The following is a 23,667-nucleotide window of genomic DNA, read 5'->3' on the forward strand; positions in this document are numbered from 1 at the left end:
TCAAAAATAACAGATATAATTAAATATTTTTGTTAAAATAGCTCCAAGAGTAATATTAATTGGGACAATGCTGGCAATGGTGGTAGTCATTTGTCCTGAAATTCTGGTCCTTAGGTCAGCCTGGCCTGCATGTTTTAGGCGTCTCCCTTCTGCCACACATCTGAATAAATGGCTGATTAACAGGCTTCTGTAGTACTGGATGGAATGGATGAGCTAACGCTATCATTGTACCAGGTGTTCTGGAACAGACACTTCTAAAATGTGCAGAGCAGTGTTTAGTAAATGTTCTTTATAACAGTCTATAACAGGGGTTACCAACACAGTGCCCATGGGCCCCGGGTTGCCAGAGGGGACCTTGTCAGTCACCTGCAGAGCAAGTTCTAAGAATAGCCATTGTCATTAGGAAACACTACCAAAATTTTTTTTATGTTTTTACGTTGAAGTGATATTTGTTTATATTTAGAATTTAAAAAGTAAATAATAAAACCGCTTAAAATCAATTGCTTTATGTATAAAACTCTCTTCTAGAGTTAAAGTTCAGAATTTTGTGCAGACGCTTGCAGGATATTATCGGAGCGCCTGCAGCTGTACCAGTCTGCATACCTTGAGATTTTCCTTTAAGTAAAAAATAATAATAGAACAATTTCTGAAGTTGTTGTCTAACCCTCTTTACTATGAACAAAATTGTGGAGAAAAAAAATCTTTGGTGTCGAAACATCTTGTACGTAGAACGAGTCTGAGGGGATGGGCACGACAAAGCCTAAATGTTTTTGGTCAGTTTGCCTTTGTTTATTTGGCAGCTTGGTGCTTTTTCTGTGAGCTAAACAAATGAGTGGAGTTTGAACCTTCCATAGTTCTAAGACGAATCCCGGCTGAGCTTTTTACCATGTGAGCGGTCACCCATTGGCTGACATCTGCCGCTTTTCCTGAGAATCGCGCTAAGACTACGGGTTAAACTATTTAATTTAGTCAAAACGTTCCCCAAAGGGGTAGAAATTAAGCAAACATTGTTGCTTCACCTTCTCCTCCTCTGGACGTCTGACACACCACCTGAACCTGCGATCAACATCCCCCTCTTTCCATGAATCACACGGGTAGGCTTTGCTTTCGTGGCAACACTAGATGGAACTCAGGAATCGTGTGCAATTTCAGTTTTTAGACACAAAAAATAAGTAGCTCAGCAACGTTACCCTGGGAATTTCACCCAGAGAATATTACCTTCTTTTTAAAGGTACACAGGTTGAGATATGCAGATAGTTATGACATCTGAGACAGGACTGTGATTCACAAAGCAATTTATCAATTTCTATTTTAAGATGCTCTTTTTAAAAACAGTTTCCTATAAAATAAAAAAATAAAGCAAATAAGAAAACAGGAAAAAAAAACAGTAGATGAGGTTACCGGCAGAAGAGGCCACTACAGAGACAGCATCCACCAAAACAAAAACCCTTTAAAGCACCAGACCCAGTAAGACAACCCAAACTCAGGAATCACAGCACACAGAAGAGGAAGACACGGTCACCACACCGCCACTGGACCTCAGCAACAGCAAACAGAAAAGACAGTTAATAAATGTGAAAACCCTGAACCTAACAAAAGAAAAACAATATCAGCCCAAATAAATAAACAGTTGTATAAAGAATCAAAAGGGCTGTGAACAACATAAATAAGAGAAACTACTTAAAGAACATAGAAAATACAAGTTAAAATATCAGAACCAGGTGTGGCCCTCTGGCCACGCTGCAGCAGGAGGCAAACTGGGTGCACCGATGCTGCACCCCAGAAAATAGATTCTTTATAGAAATAAATCTATTTTCTTTCTATAAGAAAGAAAATAATATGCCATATTAATATGCCCTTTGATGGTGCCAGGGACTTTAGGTCCCAGTTTCTTCCCTTCGGTTTAAAAATATGCAACCTCCATAATGGAGGCGGCTGACCGACACCACAGTCAGAATTCGAAGATGGGTGAACGTGCAGAAATCCTGGAGACAAAAGGGCAGCAGTGGTCCAGATATGGGAGACCTGCCGATCCACGCAAAGGTGCGCACATACACACACACAGGATGAGGAAGAAGAGGAGGAGAGCAGCACAGTGGTGTTTACCTACGATCACACTAAAATTTTGATTTCTAACAAAGATCAGCTATACTGCAGGGAGAGAGGACACATCCCACCAGGAAACCAAAGCAGCATGCACCACACTTTCTGATCTGTCACTGTTTACAGCCAGAACCCACAGGACGTGAGCCACACAGTGGGAGTACGAGGAGGACATGTGTCCGACTGAACGCAGGAGCTTCTATTATACCACATCCACTTTACCCAACCGGAACTTCTCACCTGGAAACTATTTTTGTACAAATATGTATATTTCTATACCACTACACTTTCATGTCTTGAAAAAAAGACGCAGTGGCGGATACAATGTATATATTTCACACCCAAATGTGTACTCTTATTGTGAAGGGGAGAAGGTGAGGTGAGAAGACACCAATGGTTGTACTACATTCTATTTTTGGTTTTGGTTGGAAGACATCGAGAATAAAGCAAGACTCAAATTACTTTTTAGTCTTTTTCTGCTGATTTCCACATTGGTGACCGCGAACATCTGCAAACATCTGATCATGTTTTTTAACAAGAACTCACCAGATTCTCCGCCAGCTGTGGTTTTGAACCCAGTTTCTTGCCAGGCGGCCGTTACTCCAACCACCGATTCTGTTTTTGCTGCCGTTATCAAGCTTCCAGAGTTCTGGTAGCACGATCCAGAACCATGGTTCCAGCATGTGGAAGCCCAGTTCCATCTCCGAGGGATAACCACAGATGAGACCAAGTACTTCCATGTAGTTGCTGCATTGGATTCCGTTTCCACCCACCGTCTGATGGGTCTGTTGAGGGACCCACCAAATGCTAACAAGTACAGCGTGCTCAAGGAGAATCTGCTCCAACTGTCAGACGCGGAACGGGCCGATCGCTTGCTCTCTCTGAATGGCTTGGGGGATCGCAAGCCCTCCAAGCTGATGGAGAACATGCTGGCATTACTTGGCTCGGGAGATGTTACCTTCCTTTTTACACATCTGTTTCTGAGCCAGCTTCCTCCACCTGTTCGCACCGCGCTGGCCAGCTCTCCGCTGATCTGAACCAGGGGCACAACTGCATACTTTCTGAGGTGTATGCAAACATGTCATCGGTGCCCCCCCTGGTCCCAATACGACATAAACTTGTACAACTCATTTTTAATTAAAGTATCAATAATAATAAATATACATATATGTGAATAAATCGCTGCCTACAGGGCAATTAAAAAGGAATGAAACATTAAAAACAGGGCAGTATTTCATATTTTAATATATTTGAGCCAAAGAGCCACTTCTGTTAGCCTGTGTCTAGAACCGCCTATGGGCTGTAGGTCTGAGGCATTTTGTTAGCATGTTTTCTATCATTCTTATAGCTTGATAGGTAGCCTTATCCAAACTGGCAACCCGTATTAATAAAATGGTGAAATAATATTGACCACAAAACACTGTATTTATAAAAGATATCAATGTTTTTCCTACACAATCTAACAAAAGTTTTTAATGTTCTCTTCACAATATTTATTTATTTACTATTAATCTATTTGTATAATTTGTTCTTTAAATTTCCATTTATATTATTTTTCGGTCTCTGTAAATGACTGAGGAATAAAGAGACTGATGTCTGTTTCTTTAGGTTCTGATGGGTCTGCGGTTCCTCTCCTGACCCATTCTGTCTGATATCAAACAACCCACTGTGCGCCACTGAATATCGCCGACACATATTTTTTAAATGCCCCTATTAAACTTCACTGTGATTGTTTAGCCTGTGTCTTCCCACTACCGTCTGTATTTTTGCCAGAGGTTTTACTTCTAAGGACGGTGTAGTATCGGGTGGACATTTTAAAAAGACGCGGGTTGATAGCAGCTCACTGCGGCTGCGCAGCAACCGTCTCTAAGCAACCGTGACAACAGCGTTAATTCGTGTGGTTAAGGGGATCCTATTAAGGTCCAGGAAGGACAATTTAGCTGACCTTAATATTTCCGGTGTTTTTTTTTTTTTGTCATTATTATTACACTTATTGTTGAGATGTGTGTGATAGGTGTGTCTATCAGACATTTATAGCAATACGGAATCTATCGCGTTCCGTATTGGTTCAATACGGGGCGGAGAGAACAACAACCACCTGTCATCTTAGGCTAAGATAACCTGAATATTTACAACTCTCTTGTTGATACACTGACATTACTTACCTTCTGTCTTTCAACCACTTTGAAAAGCTTTTCTTCGTCTCTCCAAAGTCTTTATCCCTCCCCCTCTTCTGTTTCCTGTTTTGTGCCCCGGAGTTTTATCTGCCGCCCCATCTTTAGCTCCCTGTTGTCGAGTGCATTCCTACAATTCAAATTTAAAAGGAAAAAAAGGAAGGGACGCTGCCCAGGCTACCTGTATGGGAGGGGAGAGAGGCTGGTAGGAGAGGAGGGGCGCCTAATCAGTGCTGTTCCTCTGTTATTGATCATTTCATACACAAACAGCTGTTAAGTACATAAAATGCTGACTAGAAAAAAAAATTCCCCACATCGTTTTTGCGCCCCCTCTAGTGCAGCGCCCCTATGCGTTGCATGCACTGCTTACCCACTTTCTGCGCCACTGATCCGGACAAAAGATTATCGCTCCATGGCTGAAGAAGCGGACGGGATTTTGTTGGCTTCCAGACACTACAGTATGAATGCATTTCTACCAGGTGTGACTCAAGGAGAGTCGGAGCCTGTTGATGCCGCGGCTGCGGTGACGGAGCAACGGGAGAATGGCGTTCTCTGCTTCTACCATCGCCGGTTCGGAGTGAAGGCAAAGCGCTTCATTTCTCCATGCGAAACGACAGAGCCAGCGCTTGCTAGCAGCTCTGACAAGCTGCTTTTCATCATGGATGAGGTCTCTGGGCGGCGTTTCCTGGTGAACTTTGTGCACAGCAGAGCATCATGTCAGTTTCGGCAGCGGACGTTTTGTGGAAGTAACTGACCGTCGCTGGACGCGGCTAACAGCACCCCGATTCACACTCTTGGATCGAGGTTGGTGACTGTGTGTTTCAACGGACGTCAGTTTCAGTGGGACTTTGTAATAGCTTCTGTATGGCAAGCCGTTTTAACATAAATTCGGTTTCGTCTGACTATCCGTAATTAAATTTCAGATATCTAAAATTGGATTTTGACTAGACAAAACTACATTTTGACTATCCGGAATGGTAATTTAAGATATCTGTATTTATATTCTGACTAGGAATAATAATAATTCAAGATATCTTCAATTACATTTTGACTAGTCAAAATTCCTTTCAAGATATCTCAAATAACTTCACCGGATTCGTCATCGGAAGGGTCACACGTCCGTAATTATAATTTAAGATATCTCGAACGTAATTATTACGGAGCCCCCTAGGGGACATGGGGAATTTTTTTTCTTATGCGTTCCCTCGCAATACTTTTGCTTTACCTGGCAAAACTTTTGCGTTCCCTCGCAAAACCATTTGCGTTCCCTCGCAATACTGTACTGGTCAGTTATGCAGCATAATTGAATACTGCAAGCCTTTCTTATGGTGGGCGCCGTACTTTCTGCTTTAATATAAGGTTATGTGAGGTTTTTCCATGAATGTTAGTATCTTTTTGTGAAATATCTGAATTTTTATATCTTTCTTTTGTCATGATGGCGTTTAAGCTTTTGCCCACATGCAGAACACCACAGAGAACGGAAATCAGTTAAAGATTTTTTTATTGAAGAAAACAAAGTAATGTGATATGGTGGGGATCCTGGGGTGGAGTCTGGAAGACAGCGGAAAACTGCGGAACAGGAGGAGATGGTGAGTTCAGGTCAAATGGGAAACGGGAGTTGCGATAGGAATAGATCGGTTCTTACTTGGGAAAGAATGATCACAATCAGGGAGGTAGTCTGTGGGTTCCAGGCTGAAGTCAACGGATCCGGCTTCCATAAACGAGCAGGATCCTAGGCAAGGAGGCTGCGGTGGAGGGCGGGCAGGTAAGTGATGACTTGACGGAGGTGGAGGTGAGGTCCGACTGCCAGCTGATGAAAACTGAGAATCTTGAGATCTGACGGGAGAGGTGAAAACGGGACTCGGGCAACCAGTGGGTACAGTCCACGGTGTCACGAGGAGGGCTTTAACCAAAAAGCCAGGATGGAAGCTACTCTGGAGAATCCAAATCGTTTCGAGGAGTAAACAATTCCTGAAGAGCACAGAGGACAACAAAGAGTTACTTAGAGGGAAAAAGCTCAGAGGACTAGCTCCGAGGGGCTCAGTTTACCAAGCAGGTAAAACACTCCGGCGTCGAAGTGCTGGCAGTCAGCTTCTTTAACCTCCAGAGGATGATGAGATGATGACCGCCAGGTGCGTAAATCCCCTGGGCGCGCCTCCCAGGTAGACAGCCTCTGGCTCCATCCATTGGGCCACAGTGATGCTACAGGCTCACCCCAGGAAGAGGGGAAAAGAAACACAAAAAGGAAAAAAGGACCAAGACCCCCAGAACCCGACATCTTTAGGATAGAAAGGTACCATAAACCTACGATATAAACAGAAACTTTCCGTAAGTAGGAAAGAAATAAAAATACATCCTAATTTGGACTATTTCTGAGTTATTATCGCGGGTAATAAATCATCTGACAGTTTTGATTGTGTCTCTGTTGTGTTCTAGTCTGAATGGTTTAAAGAGCTGCTTTCAGTGCCGCTCCATCTTAGCCTTAACAGACATTAACATGCAGTAAAAAAAAATCGATTTTCAATCAGTGTTTTGCACCAAACAGTTTTTACTATTAACAAGTTTTTATTATTAAAAACACGACAAACTAATGATGGTAAAGGGCCGCACTGGGTTAACTCGGGGAATCTCATCTGTCCGTGTATCAATCAACTCCAAACCTCTTCTTTATTCTGTCACAATTATCGATTTATTCCATTTTGATGATCAGGCTCCAAACTTTGCAAGGACTGACCGCCCCGCTCACCGCTTCCTAATACACACAAAGCCAGTATCCTTCCCATTCATACCTGGTGACGTCACTCCCACGTCGACACCCTTTAGTGTCAAAGCCGCCTGCTCCTGTCATATCAATAATTACTTATTTCATTCATATGGCTCTTACAGAGCCTTAGTGAAAACGTGTTTATTATTATTAACTGTTTGGTGCAAAAAACAGATTGAAAATCGATTTTTTTTTACTGCATTTACTACCTTTCTATCTTAAAGAAAGATATAAAACTTCAGATATTTCACAAAAAGATACTAACATTCACGGAAAAACCTCACATAACCTTATATTAAAGCATAAAGTACGGCGCCCACCGTAAGAAAGGCTTGCAGTATTCAATTATGCTGCATAACTGACCAGTACAGTATTGCGAGGGAACGCAAAAGTTTTGCGAGGTAACGCAAAAGAAAAAAAATTCCCCATGGCCCCTGGAGGGCTCCGTAAATTATGACTAGCCAGAATTACAATTTTAGATATCTGAAGTAAGAAATTGCATGTAAGCCCCTCTTTGGCTGTACTGAGCTGTCCAAACAATTGCCTGAACATTCAATGGCGCTGGCAGTTTTGGACAAAATTGTAAGAAATTGCTACAATATAGAAAGAGTTCTTCAGAATGGGATATGCGGAGAGCGCGATTTTATTATATTAATATTAATATTCCGCAGCCCGGGCCAGTTCAGGTAATAACCAGCTGTAGTTTTTATGCTGCCTATAAAGCTATCTGCCGCTTCGGAAATGATAGTAAAGCCAACCAGCTCTTGATTTTGACATGCTACACGGCACTACAGCTCCCTCCTTTAGCTCCTCTGAAAATAAAAGCGCAGCCCCGGTTCATGTCTGATTCACACTTTAAGTTGCTTTCCAGCGTCTATAAAAGTTTAAAGCTTTGTGTTCAGGCATTTGCAATAGGAAATTATCTATATCAAAATAAATTTATACATTGTGTGAAGTGCATAGTGTCACCCTTAGGAGACACAGGGACACCTGTAGAGGATAGACAGATATAGACAGACAGAGAAAAACAGATGTATAAAGTAAACATTATGCTAAGGCATTTGAATATGATTCTATTTTAGGTGGTCGAGGTAGACCAGCTATTCATATTAGCTGTAAGAGAGCAGATCAACTTTCTTTTGGCCCAAGGTGGAACTTTGTGGTCCATGGTGGCATCGATGGATGTTCTCGCTTAGTTACTTACTTGAGCTGCAGCACAGACAATCACGCCTCAACAGTGCTATTTCATTTTCTCAAGGCAACAGGCCTCTATGGCTTACCTTCTAGTGAGGTCAGACTATGGTGGCGAGAATGTGTAAGTGGCACTGGTGATGAACGTCAGAGTCATCTAACTGGGGAATCCATCCATAATCAGAGAATTGAGCATCTTTGGAGGGATGTGTTTTTACATGTTCTGGAACCATTTTATAGCACGTTTTATAATCTTGAAGATTCAGCCCTCTTGGATCCCAGCAATGATGTGCACAAACTTTCTCTTCACATAGTTTTTCTTCCTGAGGTTCAAAGCCGACTAGAACAATTCAGAAAGGCATGGAACCACCATTCCTTGCGTACAGAAAACAATAAAACACCAACACAAATCTGGACTGAACAGATGTTGGCAAACATGGGTGTCAACCCATGTTTGCCAACATGGGTGTCAACATGGGTGTCAAGTTGATCTGCTCTCTTACAGCTAATATGGCTAATATGGCTAATATGCCAACATGGGTTGACACCCATGGAGGATCAACACCCACAAAGCCACAGGACCGGACAAGGTGTCAGGCCAGACGCTGAAAACCTGCGCCGACCAGCTGGCAGGAGTGTTTCTGGACATTTTCAATCTGTCCCTGCAGCTCGCCATGGTTCCTGAGTGTCTCAAGTCTTCCACCATCATCCCTGTACCGAAGAAGAGGTCCATCACCAGCCTGAACGATTACCGGCCCGTCGCTCTGACCCCGGTGATCATGAAGTGCTTTGAGAGGATTCTTCTGAGGTACATCAGAGACTTTATCCCCGCAAACCTGGACAGCCTTCAGTTCGCCTACAGAGCGAACCGGTCAACAGAGGATGCTGTCTCCATCACTCTGCACACAGCCCTGACCCATCTGCAGCATCCCAACACCTACGTTAGGATGCTATTTGTAGACTTCAGCTCAGCATTTAACACCGTCATCCCAGACAAGTTGGTGCTGAAGCTACTCGAGGTGGGGCTGCCCGCTTCACTGTGCCACTGGATCAGAGACTTCCTCACCAACAGGCCTCAGGTGGTGAGAATAAGTGGCTCAACATCGTCCCCACTGGTCCTCAACAAAGGCACGCCGCAGGGCTGTGTGCTCAGCCCAGCTCTCTTCACCCTGTTTACACACGACTGCGTGGCCATCCACCCCACCAACACAGTCGTGAAGTACGCGGACGACACAACAGTAGTGGGTCTCATTTCAGACAACAACGAGACCCACTACAGAGAGGAGATTCTGCAGCTCACTCAGTGGTGTTCAGCCAACAACTTGGTGCTGAACACAGGGAAGACCAAGGAGGTCATTGTGGACTACAGAAGGTCCAGGAGGACGGATCACACTCCCCTTCTCATAGATGGAGAAGTGGTGGAATGTGTGGACAACATCAAGTTCCTGGGCCTCCACATCACGTCTGACCTCTCCTGGAACACAAACACCTCCCACCTGGTGAAGAAAGCACAACAAAGGCTCTTCTTCCTCAGGAAACTGAGATGGGCTGGACTTTCCTCACGGCTGCTCGTGAACTTTTACAGGGCGATGATCGAGAGCATCCTCTGCCTCAACATGACTGTGTGGTATGGTAGCTGCACAGCACTGGAGAGGAAACAACTGACACGGGTGGTGAGAACAGCACAAGGCATTGTGGGATGCCCCCTCCCAGACCTGGACTCCATTTACACAGACCGGGTCAAGAAGAGAGCTGGATCCATAGCCATGGATTCCAGCCACCCGGGCCACAGACTGTTTGTGCCGCTGCCATCAGGCAAGCGGTACAGGAATATACGGACTACAACAAATAGACTGAGAAACAGTTTCTTTCCCACAGCCGTCAGAGCCATTACTCCCTGCCGCCCCCCCCCCCCCACACATATCATAACCTCGCAGTCATACATACATATCCCCCACCCCCACACAGCCATATTGTTCTGCACTTTGCACTGTCACATTATCTGTACTTTGCCATAATTGGACCTGCTGCTACTTCTTTGGTGTGGTTGAGTGCCTTTAGTTAATTTAGTTGTATATATTGTTATTATTATTATTATTGTGTGTTTGCTTATTTTTACTGTATATATTTGACCTTTTGTATCTATCTATCTATCTATCTATCTATCTATCTATCTATCTATCTATCTATCTACAGCAGAGCAACTAACAACGTGTTTGGGGAAAATTCCAACGCACCAGAGACTCTTCAAGAACTTCTGCAACAGCATGGCCTCTGGTCACTACCAACCACTGATGCTGAAGAGGTTCTTAGTGTAGTTGTAGAACCAACCAATCCAGGCTCAGTCAGCAGCAACTTCAGTCAGTTAATCATATTTCAGATCTGAAGGAGAAATACCAGGCCTGTTGTGCAGAAATTCCAAATGCTTTATTGATTTAAGTACATGTCACTATGTTTGAGGAGTGACAAACATCAAGAACATTTGATCAAATGCATTGTTCTAAAGATACAATTACTACAAATAAAACTCGGAACTGATATGAGTAGGTAACCTTATAAATTTAATTATAAAATGTGAAGGTATTTAAAGACGTGACAAATTAAATATACATTCTCGAGAGGGAAAGAACAATAAAAATTCTACTTTTGGAAATGTTCATGTAGAAATAACTAGTATATCCCAACCCCCTTTTCAAATGTATCTTTTGGAACCTTTGAGCTTCTTTAAAATTGGATTTTGTTTTTAATCCAAATGAGCCGAGTTCATTACGTGAACTAGAACAATCATTACAAAAGATTAAACTACAATGCCCATTTACACAGAAAAAAAAAAAAAAAATCTTACCTATGATTTTCCAGTGCAAAAATCACTTCAAATAAGACACAAGTAAGATATAAGTAACTTTTCATCAAGATATGAGCTTGTTTTAAGTCATTTTTTCCTTAATATTGATGAAGAAGAACTTATTACATTGTTAGATTATTTCACTTATAGCAAGGGAAAGATGTTCAGTTATAAGTGAAATTGATGGCCAAATCCATGGCCACACTCTGATGTCGGTAACTCTTTTCATGCACAGTTTATTTTTTCATATAAACACAACAACACTTTAGTTTCAATAAAAACATTTATTAGTTGATTTGAATGCATTTGTTCTATTTGTTAGCGCTCACATTTAGTTAGCATATGTATTTATATTAGTGATGTTACGTGATGTGCCGAGGCTTCGAGGCGTGTGTCGAGTAATGGAGGGGGCGTTTCCGTAAAGCGCGTATCGAGGCTTGCTTCATTTAGGGGAGGAGCCGAAAACGATGACGTCCGAAGCCTCGCTGCCCGGCTGTACCACGTGACTGCTTCGGGAAGTGGCTCAGATGTTGGCGCGGGGTTTGACAGCTTTAGAAACCCCACAGGCTCCATTCAAAATGTGGGTTGTTGTAGGCGAGTTGCGGTCAGTTGAGAGAGTGGATAGAGTTTTGATAGTTTGGATAGCAGAGTTTGGATAATGGTTATTTAGTTTGAGACAGTTAGTTTGGTGTTTGGAGAGTTTAGGACAGACAGACAGACAGACAGACAGACAGACAGACAGACAGACAGACAGACAGACAGACAGACAGATAGATAGATAGGAGATTTAGGAGCGCGAGGACAGGATAGGAGTAGGATGGAGCCGGCGAGAAAGAGGAGGATTTCTCCTATGTGGGAACATTTCGATTTGATAAGCCCTAACAAGGTAAGGTGAACTGAACATTTGCAGATGCATTATGTTTGCTTATGAGGAACTGTATTTTTCACTGTTTCTTATTTTCTGTAAAGGTGAGGTGTTTATTGTGCTCCAAGGAGTTGGGGTACAATAATAACACCTCATCCATGTAGTGTCAAAAAAGAGAAATCGTTTGAAACCAAAAACTGTGGAGAAATTGTTGTTTCTTAATAAAAATGCATAAAATCATCCAAGTTACACAAGCATTAGCCTATTCACTACCCCTCCCTAGTTCCACAAGCACTTTCACTGTCCTCTGCCTGATTAAGCCCAGGCCATTTTTCTAGAGTCACAGAAAAACATTATTACACAACATGCCATATCACATGACACTACTATTTTGGGAATAATTACACACAGAGAATACATTCAAACAATATTTTATTATACACATATGTGTATACATAATTTATGTAAACAAATGATTTCGTCCTACACCTTTTGTGAAGTCATTCCCAAGAGCCATAATAGACAAAAATTCAATGCATCACACGTGTTAAGATACAGCTGGCTGTGATTATACACCTGGCCAGTAGGTGGTTTCGTGTGCACATGAAGCCTCAAGAAATGAACCCTTTCTCGAACCAGTTGGCTCAAGTGGTTCAATGCCTCATGAGGCTTCATCTCACCATCACTAATTTATATCAACTTCAAGTTAATTTTGTTTGCTTAAGATTAATTCTGTTTGTTTTCCCACCGGTACTTACCTTCCTTCTAGTTGCCAGACAAAGGATGGGGGCCAGAGCTCAGCAGACTTAAATGCTGATTGGACTGAACCACTAGTTCCTACTGGCAGGGGGAAATTGTAGTTTCTTTGTTTAGATAAGTTTTGTATTTAAGTAAATAATAGTATTTAAAGTTTAATATTTTTGATTTTCAGTTTTGGGTCTTTAGTTTAGCTACACTTAGCTGTACTGTTATTTGTTTTGTGTTATTTGTAATTGTATTCTGTTTAGTTACCCCTATTGTGTCTTAATTGGTCTGATCAGCCAGTATATAAACCCCTGTGTGTCATTTCTTTGTTAGGTCAGTTATGTTTGTTTGTGCAGCCAGTTTGTTTACATTTTTTGCCTGAGTTCAGTTTTGTTTCTTTGACGTCTTTTATGAGCTCAGTTTATCTTTTGTTATTTATAATCTTTGGGTTAAAATAAAAAATCCTATTTTTCTAATATGTCCTGTGACTCCTCCTGTTTTTAACTTGGTCCATCACATAACTATTTTTTCAACAATGCTAAATAATTAGACTTAAAACAAGCTCATATCTTGATGAACAGTTACATGTATATTAGTTTTATCTCTAATGTACTAAGAAATTTGCACTAGAAAGTAGTCCAAAAATACTTGATAAGACCTTTTGTTTCTGCAGTGTGGCTCAAACATCCACCTTTAAATTGTGAAACAAAAAAGTGGTTAAAAAGACAGCAAATATTGCATTTACAATTCAATATTTTCCAAGTTAGGCCACTACATTACCTTTACTATAACTTGCTTTAAAACACAGAACTTTTCAAAACATTCCAACTCTTTTTTAAAAGAACTGCTTATTACACTTATTAGCTGATTATGCAACACCAAAGGTAGGTGCCTGCAGCATCCCGTCTGTCATATACTTTGTGGAAGACTCATAATCTGGGTGTACAAGAAGGTGGAGTACTATACGGCAAGTATTTGCTTCTGGGAAGATTTTGTTAGCCTCATGGAGGAATTCAATTTGTGGACGATGGGGAAAGCCCAGTGGAGGCACCGTGGATGCTTCAGAAGCAAACTCCAGTATCATTTCAAGGGCATTCTCCTTCTGAAAGACAAAATGTTGAAATTATTACCTTTGTTATAAGGTATCCAGCATGTACTCTTAAAGACATTGTAGGAGCTATTTCTCCATTTTCAGTTAAATCTTAGAATTTAGATTATTTAGTTTATTTGTATTTTGTTTTTTATTTTCTAGCTGATTAGAGACAACTTGCTGGGAGCGCTGCTGATCGCCGGCCAGTTTGTCATTCCGGAGGTTTGAAAAGCCTCTATAGTTTTAAATTATTTGATAACTTGGCTTTATTTCTGAACCAAATATGAGGATTATGAGCGACTCAATGTTTTAGTATTTTCCGTTACTGAATTAATGTCTAAATTAAAGTTTAATTAAGTTTCAATAAGGAACGCCCACCACTGCTTCTCATGTAGATTATGAAAATTGTGAAATTAAAATGTGAAAGCCAATAATTTAATTTCTCATAATGAACAAAGACTGCGATGGACTGGCTACCTGTCCAGGTGTACCCGCCTCTCGCCCGCTGCTGGTGCAAGATGGGAACAAATCGCTTCCCATATCGCTTCAATACGGGACGCAAAATACTGGACTATTCCGTATTTTATAGGGCAAATAGCAACTCCAGTGCTAACTAAATAGGCTACTTAAATTTTCCCAATTAATATTTCATTATTCCACTAGCACGAAGCTAACGTAGCCTGGTAAGCTACAGTTATATGAACCGACATCTGAACATCCACTTACCTTGACTTGACGTCGAAAAAGTCTTCTTGTTGCAGAGAATAAATTATCCGTATTTCTTAATTTATGTCAAGCACGACCTGCAGCGCTGAATGTTGTGTTGAAAACACGAGCATTTGAGCTGGACTGACCTCTCATTGTGGACCACGGACTAGCACAATAAAGTAGCCTAAGGCTAGAATGCCTGTCCGCCAAAATGCTACGTAAATCTGTGACGTTTTGACTAGACAGAAAGCTAATTCAAGATATCAGTAATGTCATTTTGACTAGTCAGAATGTCAATTTAAGATATCTTAAATGGAAAAGCTGAATAATTCAAGATATCTCTAATTCATTTAGAGATATCTTAAAAGGAATTTTGACTAGTCAAAATTACAATTCAAGATATCTTTAATTTAGTTTTGTCTAGTCATTATTTGCTTTTAAGATATCTATAATTTAGTTTTCACTAGTCAAAACTACATTTCTCCTATCCAAAAATACATTTAAGATATCTTGAATTATGGTGTCATTTGAGATATCTTTAATTAGAATTATGACTAGTCAAAACTAAAATTGAGATATCTTGAATTTACTTTATGTCTAGTCATAATTTAATTGTAGATATCTTAAATGCGTATTTCAGATAGTCAGTAATTCACTGTAGATATCTTGAATTGAAGTCTCCATACAAGTCAATGGTAAATCTGACGTCATTTCGACTAGTCAGAATGTAATTAGAGATATCTCAAATAGGTATTTTGACTAGTCAAAATATAATTAGAGATATCTTAAATCGCTAAAACGTCTAGTCATAAACAATTTGAGATATCTGGAATGTAAGCGCGGTACAACAGAATTTATGTTAAAACGGCTTGCCATACTTCTGTGCCTTTACCTATTTTGTGTGCGGATTTTTTGTGTGCTTTTAGGTTATTAGTACATGTTGCTTAGAGCTGCTTAACAGATGTTGTGTCTTTTGATACATACCCCAGTGTGACCTTGGGGGTGTAGTTTCTGGTATGTGTGGAGAACCTTAAATCCTCTTTTTACCAGATCACACACAGATACGTTTGTAAGAATTATCAGAGGCACTGTTGCAAATTAAATACAATTTATTAGTTTCATAAGTTCCTTTGGGCAAAGATAGTCAGTTTATTTTATTATACAAAATTGACCACATTAAAAGTAAAAGTCTATGCTGGCCCTGGAAACCTCAAAGCTAAGATACAATTAAACCCAATTAAATAACATTAGACTGTTTGGGGGAGGAATAATAATAAAGAAAACACAAATACAACTAAATGCACCTAAGTGTTCCCCAACAAAAACACACTCACACAAAAGCCCTGGTGATACAGCAAAGGAAAGAAAAACTCCCCTTCCACTAGTCTCCTCAATCTGAATAAAATAGCTTGGGACCCAGAGACAGCATAGGTCCTTTTTATTATTTTAAACAAGCCAGAAGGCTAGACAATAAAAACTCCCCTTCCTTCAACAAATCTAGCAAAAAGAAAATACTTTTAATCTATAATAACTATCCCAAAAAAGGAAGAAATTTTAAACTAAAACAAAAACTGACACAGTAGCAGGCCAACCTACACACAAAAGACATCAAATTAGACAAGCACCTTAAGTAGTCAGATAATTGTGAGAAACTGCCTTTACCTTCTTTAAAGCAAAACCAGTCAATGGTGTTCTGTACGTCACTCGCTCTAGAAGTATCTCTCCTACAATAATCAAGTGATGAAATCAGAAATAATTCTAAACCCACCTCATGCTCAATGTTAAACATACCTCTGCAGGAATCATCAGCCTGGGATCTGATCTCCTCAGCAATCTACCTGCTTTTAAATGCAACTGCTGATTACCTGTCTGGCTAACGAACCAGCTGCGCTCTGTCACGGCGTCTTCCAAATATGGGCAAAAGGAAGAATGCGCAACACTATACTTCCGGGACAAAATGCCCCGGCTACACCTGTAAACTTGGCGGTCCCGGACATCAACCCCTCCCCAACATACTTGCCACAGTATGAGTATCAGTGTCTGTTAGCAGAGTTCCCATCTTTAACAGTTCCCACATTTTCTGCTACCGTGGCAAATCATGGGGTGGAACATTGTATACCTACGGTCGATCCACCGGTTTTTGCACTAGTGCGCCGCCTAGACACAGCTGCGATAGCGAAAAAGGAGTTCGCAGACATGGAGTATCTTAGCATCATATGGGTCTCCAAAAGTCCATGGGCATCTCCGTTGCTCATGGTTCCCAAAGCAGACGGGGGCTGGCGACCCTGTGGGGATTTTTGGCGCCTTAACAAAGCGACCAGTAATGACAGGTACCCAATTCCTCACATTCAGGACTTTTCTGCCTGCCTGGCTGGAACAACCATTTTCTCTAAGGTGGACTTGGTGTATGGTTACCATCAGGTTCCAGTGCATCCCTTACATGTACCCAAAACCGCAGTTATCACGGCTTTTGGTCTTTTTGAGTTTTTACAGATGCCCTTCGGTCTTAAGGCACAGCGCAGACTTTCCAGCGGGTAATGGATTCAGTCCTGCAGGGTATGCCGTTTTTGTTCATCTATTTGAATGACATTTTGGTGGCTAGTCCCTCTGCGGAAGAACACATGGTGCACCTTCGTCAGCTGTTTGTTAGACTCAGTGAACATGGCCTGATCGTGAACCCAGCTAAATGTCAGTTTGGACTGCCTGCTGTTGACTTCCTGGGACACAAAGTGTCTTAAGGGGCAGTTCCCCTACCTGCAAAGGTTGAAGCAGTTTTCGCTTTTTGGAGAGGGGACCTAAGGATTTTTTGGTGGAGTTGGGGGGTAATCAGGAGAGTATTTCGGTGGATCGTATGAAGCCAGCTCATGTGTTACCAGGGGACCCAGTTGAGTTGGCTCAGCCACCTCGCCGTGGTCGTCCCCCAGTTTCTTTACCCACTCTTCCGGGTCCTCCCCTTGCAGCTGGTTTATCCCCCTCAGATGGACAGTTTGGTAGCAGTTGATATGGAGAGTCTTTTTCAATTTCAACCCCTGTTCCTGTGAAAAGAAGCCATGGTGGCCGACTTATTAAACTCCCTAGTCATTACCGTTAGGTATTTCAGTTGTTTTGTTTGTTGCTGCTGTTTAGTTTAGTTTTACCTTTGTGTGTTTTCTTTTGTGTACTTGTGATGTTGTTTCACATGCTATGAGTGTTACAAAAGGCTCGGGTGTTGATTACTTTGGACTGAGAGAGGGATGTGCGCCACCCGGTGGCGAGTTCGTTATAGCACATTCAGCAGCTGCAGAGGGAGTGGAGACACGCAGCTGCTGCTTACGGTTTCGGTTGAGGTCGATGTGCGTTCTTGACTTACTGTGAGTAACTGCTGTTAAATGTACCAAGGCAGTTCATTTGGTAGTTCCGTCTGTATTACATGTTGATGTTGTATTCGTAAGAGTTGCCTGTTTAATGCAACCTTTTACTAACTCCACGTGGGTTAGCCTGTTAGCTATCGGTTGTAGCATTCGATATACGTGTAGTCAGTTTGTGGGCAGCAGATGTCACTGCGGCAACTTGTACTTGATAATGTGTAAGGTGAATTAACGTGGGCTTTATTTCTGTTATGATTTAGACCACATCACCTCACCTCCACATCCATACATCTCCAACTCCAAGCCTACCTTCTGCTGCACATCTGTACTACTGCAGTAACAACGAAATAAAGAGATTATCAAGCAGGAAATCCCCTCCTCAGTTTGTCCTGATCGACACACAGTGGCGAGTGTAAACATTCCACCAGCCTCAAGTTTAAAACGTAGAACCTTCGCTACAATGTGTTTTTGCATTTGTGACATTCTGTGTTCAGGGATGGCCTGTGTGGCAGATACAATGTACACTGCTCAAAAAAATAAAGGGAACACTCAAATAACACATCCTAGATCTGAATGAAAGAAATATTCTCATTGAATACTTTGTTCTGTACAAAGTTGAATGTGCTGACAACAAAATCACACAAAAATCATCAATGGAAATCAAATTTATTAACCAATGGAGGCCTGGATTTGGAGCCACACACAAAATTAAAGTGAAATAACACTACACGCTGATCCAACTTTAATGTAATGTCCTTAAAACAAGTCAAAATGAGGCTCAGTATTGTGTGTGGCCTCCATGTGCCTGTATGACCTCCCTACAACGCCTGGGCATGCTCCTGATGAGGTGGCGGATGGTCTCCTGAGGGATCTCCTCCCAGACCTGGACTAAAGCATCCGCCAACTCCTGGACAGTCTGTGGTGCAACGTGACGTTGGTGGATGGAGCGAGACATGATGTCCCAGATGTGCTCAATCGGATTCAGGTCTGGGGAACGGGCTGGCCAGTCCATAGCTTCAATGCCTTCATCTTGCAGGAACTGCTGACACACTCCAGCCACATGAGGTCTAGCATTGTCCTGCATTAGGAGGAACCCAGGGCCAACCGCACCAGCATATGGTCTCACAAGGGGTCTGAGGATCTCATCTCGGTACCTAATGGCAGTCAGGCGAGCACATGGAGGGCTGTGCGGCCCTCCAAAGAAATGCCACCCCACACCATTACTGACCCACTGCCAAACCGGTCATGCTGAAGGATGTTGCAGGCAGCAGACTGCTCTCCACGGCGTCTCCAGACTCTGTCACGTCTGTCACATGTGCTCAGTGTGAACCTGCTTTCATCTGTGAAGAGCACAAGGCGCCAGTGGCGAATTTGCCAATCCTGGTGTTCTCTGGCAAATGCCAAGCGTCCTGCACGGTGTTGGGCTGTGAGCACAACCCCCATCTGTGGACGTCGGGCCCTCATACCATCCTCATGGAGTCAGTTTCTAACCGTTTGTGCAGACACATGCACATTTGTGGCCTGCTGGAGGTCATTTTGCAGGGCTCTGGCAGTGCTCCTCCTGTTCCTTCTTGCACAAAGGCGGAGGTAGCGGTCCTGCTGCTGGGTTGTTGCCCTCCTACGGCCTCCTCCACGTCTCCTGGTGTACTGGCCTGTCTCCTGGTAGCGCCTCCAGCCTCTGGACACTACGCTGACAGACACAGCAAACCTTCTTGCCACAGCTCGCATTGATGTGCCATCCTGGATGAGCTGCACTACCTGAGCCACTTGTGTGGGTTGTGGAGTCCGTCTCATGCTACCACGAGTGTGAAAGCACCACCAACATTCAAAACTGACCAAAACATCAGCCAGACAGCAAAGGTACTGAGAAGTGGTCTGTGGTCCCAACTGCAGAACCACTCCTTTATTGAGTGTGTCTTGCTAATTGCCAATAATTTCCACCTGTTGTCTATTCCATTTGCACAACAGCAGGTGAAATTGATTGTCAATCAGTGTTGCTTCCTAAGTGGACAGTTTGATTTCACAGAAGTTTGATTTACTTGGAGTTATATTGTGTTGTTTAAGTGTTCCCTTTATTTTTTTGAGCAGTGTATATATTTCACACCCGAATGTGTACTCTTATTGTGAAGGGGAGAAGGTGAGGTGAGAAGACACCAACAGTTTTACTTCATTCTATTTTTGGATTATAAGACATAGAAAGTAAAACAAGACTGAAATTATGTTTTTGTCTTTTTCTGCTGACTTCCACAGCCCCAAATTAACAAAAGTAAACTGACCAATAAGATTTAGGCTTTGGCTGCCCCGCCCCCACAGACTCACACTGATGTGTGCTACTTACAAGATGTTTTGACACCGATTTTTTTTTCTACACAATTTTGTAAATAGTAAAGAGGCTTAGATAACAAAAAAATACAATAACTATTCTTTTCTCTTTTTATTTAATGGAAAATTTCAAGGTACTTACAGCGTACAGCTGCAGGTGCTACTGCAACAATCCAAACTCTCAGTCACTTGTGGGCAATTTAGATTCACACAGAAAAGCTCCAAAAGGGAATCAAAGTTAAAACTCTGATCACATAATAGCAATTAACCATATCTGCCATGGTAATTCATTACTGATTGTGAGTAGTCCATTACATTAATATGATCAGGCAGCATGTAATCATATATATGTAAATGTATTATTGTTACAAAGGCTGGGCCAAGAAAATTTATGTGTGTATCAAACAAGTAGCCCTTCATGTTACTCTGTATCGGTGAAGTAGCTCCCAGTCTCAAAAAGGTTGGTGACCCCTGGTTATAGAGGGATTATCAGTCGACATCAGGTGTCGGTGTCCAGTGTACTGTTGCCTGCAGAAAGTAAACAAGCATATATTATTCTATTTCCAATTAGACTAACAAACTTATTTGCACATGGAAGCCAGCACAGATCACCTGTCTTTGCTCGGGGTAACTCCCGCACAAAGGCAGGTAACCATGGCAACCAGTGGCAGATTTAAAGGCAGGCTGACTCTTTCTGTAGTCAGGTTGTGTGTGTATCTGTTGTGCTCACAAACAAATAAGCCCTCTGTATTTCCATTATTATGATTAATTTAGTTTTTGAGTCTTTCCAGGAACAATGAGCTGCAGCTGGCTGCTAGTTGTAAATAATTTTATTAGCCTAATTGTAAATTGAATAATCTATGATTGCTTTCTTTCTGCAGGCTGAGGGAACAGTACACATGGTGTACTGAGTGATGTCAATTGATAATCTCTCTATACCGAAGAAGATTATAGCATAGAAATGTTATACAGTTATCAGAATTTGAAAAATCTAATTTAAGATGTGGAAATAGTAGGAATAGGAAGACTGGTTAATGAATATCATTCTCATTCTCACTTACCTGGATTTGAATTAAGCAAAATTAAAGATGAATAATTATTAATTACATAGATCTGTTTAATGCCATTCAGTGATTTGGAGGTGATAGATGTCCAGTCCCAACCCGTTGCTGTGGGGCCCTTCTTGACAGCGAATCATGTAAAGCCTAGTTCACATGGCAACACATTTTCGTCCCGATTTCTCCCTTCCGACAATCTTAGAATGGAAAAACGTTTAAGATAATTGTAAATGATAATCCTGCTGTGTGTGGTGTGTAATAGGGATTTATTATTAGTTGAACACGTTGGCCTAAATGTGTTATAATTTTCTTATTAACTAAAAATGTGCTGTTTGTGACATGCCAAAAACTCATAATTATTTCAAAACATTTTATATCTTTTGTTATATTTTTTATCCATGGAGGTCACCATTTTTCACCTGTAGGGTTGAAAAAAATGGAAACTACAGAATAAATGCAGGAAGGGTACATTTATCCCAGTTGTTTTTTTGTTTGTTTTTTTATCATATTGCGTTTGACTGGTGTAAATTTAGACAATGCCACACTACATTGCTGTTGGCTGTAATTAATAATAATAAAAAACATGAAAAAAGAAGAGTGCAATGGGAAAGAACCGAACACAGGACCTAAAGGACCTAAATTTGTGCTCTCAACCATGGCCGGCCCAAGGCATAAGCAAACTAAGCAGCCGCTTAGGGCCACTAAGGGGCCCCCTCAGTGGAGCTGATTTAAAAAAAAAAAAAAATTTTTGTAATAATTTCTATGTCATTATAATATCAAAAACAAACAATTTCACTATGGAGTGATTTGTTTTTACAATAATATATATTTCATAATGTATGTAGAAATCATTATTTTAGGGATAAAAAGAAAATATTTAAATTGCTCTTGGGGGCCCCCTGGTGGCCGCGGTAGGTACTGCTCGCTTCTCCGGTAACGAGCTGCCCTGCCATGTGCAGAGCATCCAAATGTTCAAAGCTCTGGTCAGAAGTTAAGTAAGCAAAACAATGTCTCAAAAAAGGGCTTATCCTCCAGGGAGGGAGAAAAGAAAGAGGAAGAATAGAAAAAAGCCAAGATAAAGGTTTGTTTTAATGAGCCTTGGTAATGTAATGTAAAAGATTTGTAAACTGCTAGCGTGATAGCGACCTGGAACTGTCCAGTTCAACAACCAAACATTTATGCTAGGGTCTTTGTGTTTGTGTGAAACAGAGTTTAAACTTTAAATGAGTTGATTCTCACGGTTGGCTCTGGATATTTCTGAGGTATTTTTGGCTTCAAAACGCAGTGTTAACGTTTAATAACAATAATTAAAACTTCTCAATGTTTGACATTGTCTAGCAAAATGTTTTTACGCCAGGCTACATAGCTGCTACATCGATAAGCTACTCAGTGCTGTAGTTGGGGATATTTTGTTTGTTGCTGATCATTTATGTGGTTGAAACAAACATTATTTTTACATCAACTTCTAAGTTTGTGAAACTTCTGTTAAAATCATTTGAAGGCTCAGAATCAGTTCGGTACCGGTACCGGTCCACATTCTCAGGGGAGAAAGACTCACCTGGTATAAATTACATTTTTAGCCATTGGAGTTACGCATAAGTTAAATTTATTTAATGAAAGAATGTCATGAATATGTGTGTATGTATTCCATGTTAAGTTGGGCTGCACCGATTGCAGTTTTCTGGCCGATCCCTGGTTACTGATCTTTAAAAAGCCTGACCTGCTGATTTTGATTTTGGCTGATATGAATTTTTTTGTCTGAAATGTCGCTAAATATATCAAGAAAGTGACTGAGTTAGCAACAGTGAGGTGAATATTGTTAACTGCAAAAGTTCAGACCTGACCAGATGGGCCGGCCTGTCAGTCAAACCTCTCACTGCAGAGCAGAAGAGGACAGAGACTGATTTTTAAACCTTTGCTGACTAAGATAAGATTATATAGAAGATTGAAATAAGATTAGGGGATAAGATCAGTTTCACATGTCAGTATCAGTTCCAACTCAATTCCAAATCATAGTGCAGCTAATAGAACACTGTCTCCACTCCTTTATCCAACTCCTTTTCATTTTGTTATGGTAAATGGACTGAACTTATATAGCGCTTTTCCAGTCATTTTTGACCACTCAAAGCGCTTTACACTAGAGTCACATTCACCCAGTCACACTCACAAACACGCACACATTTATACACCGATACGCAGATCGGTAGGCAATTTGGGGTTAAGTGCCTTGCCCAGAGGCACATCAACATGTGGCAGGAGGAAGCTGGAATCGAACCTACAACCTTCCGATTGCAAGACGACTACTCTACCAAAGAGCCACAGTCGCCCCAGTTATGTCTTTTATCACTTAAAATAAGTCCACAAACTATCGCCATTGCTTCTACATTGTCAATCATGTTTGTCTACTGTAAATTCATGTATGGTATGGTATGGTTTTGCAGGATTTTCTGTCTGCA

At 41.4% G+C, this 23,667-nt stretch overlaps 2 long non-coding RNA genes across 2 annotated transcripts; both read right to left on the reverse strand.

Annotated features, from left to right (window-relative positions):
• Positions 1-5,761: 5,761 nt before the first annotated feature.
• LOC116715624 (uncharacterized) lies at positions 5,762-19,526 on the reverse strand. Its single transcript, XR_004338216.1, has 6 exons — positions 19,516-19,526; positions 16,840-16,847; positions 11,003-11,007; positions 6,327-6,555; positions 5,923-6,248; positions 5,762-5,828 (listed from the first exon to the last, which is right to left on the reverse strand). It is a non-coding gene; the product is annotated as an uncharacterized LOC116715624 (long non-coding RNA).
• Positions 15,707-16,452, reverse strand: LOC116715625 (uncharacterized). The gene is made up of 3 exons (XR_004338217.1): positions 16,276-16,452; positions 16,147-16,208; positions 15,707-16,076 (listed from the first exon to the last, which is right to left on the reverse strand). It is a non-coding gene; the product is annotated as an uncharacterized LOC116715625 (long non-coding RNA).
• Positions 19,527-23,667: the final 4,141 nt, after the last annotated feature.

This window comes from Xiphophorus hellerii, chromosome 3 (assembly GCF_003331165.1).
Source record: "Xiphophorus hellerii strain 12219 chromosome 3, Xiphophorus_hellerii-4.1, whole genome shotgun sequence".
Classification (NCBI taxonomy): Eukaryota; Metazoa; Chordata; class Actinopteri; order Cyprinodontiformes; family Poeciliidae; genus Xiphophorus; species Xiphophorus hellerii.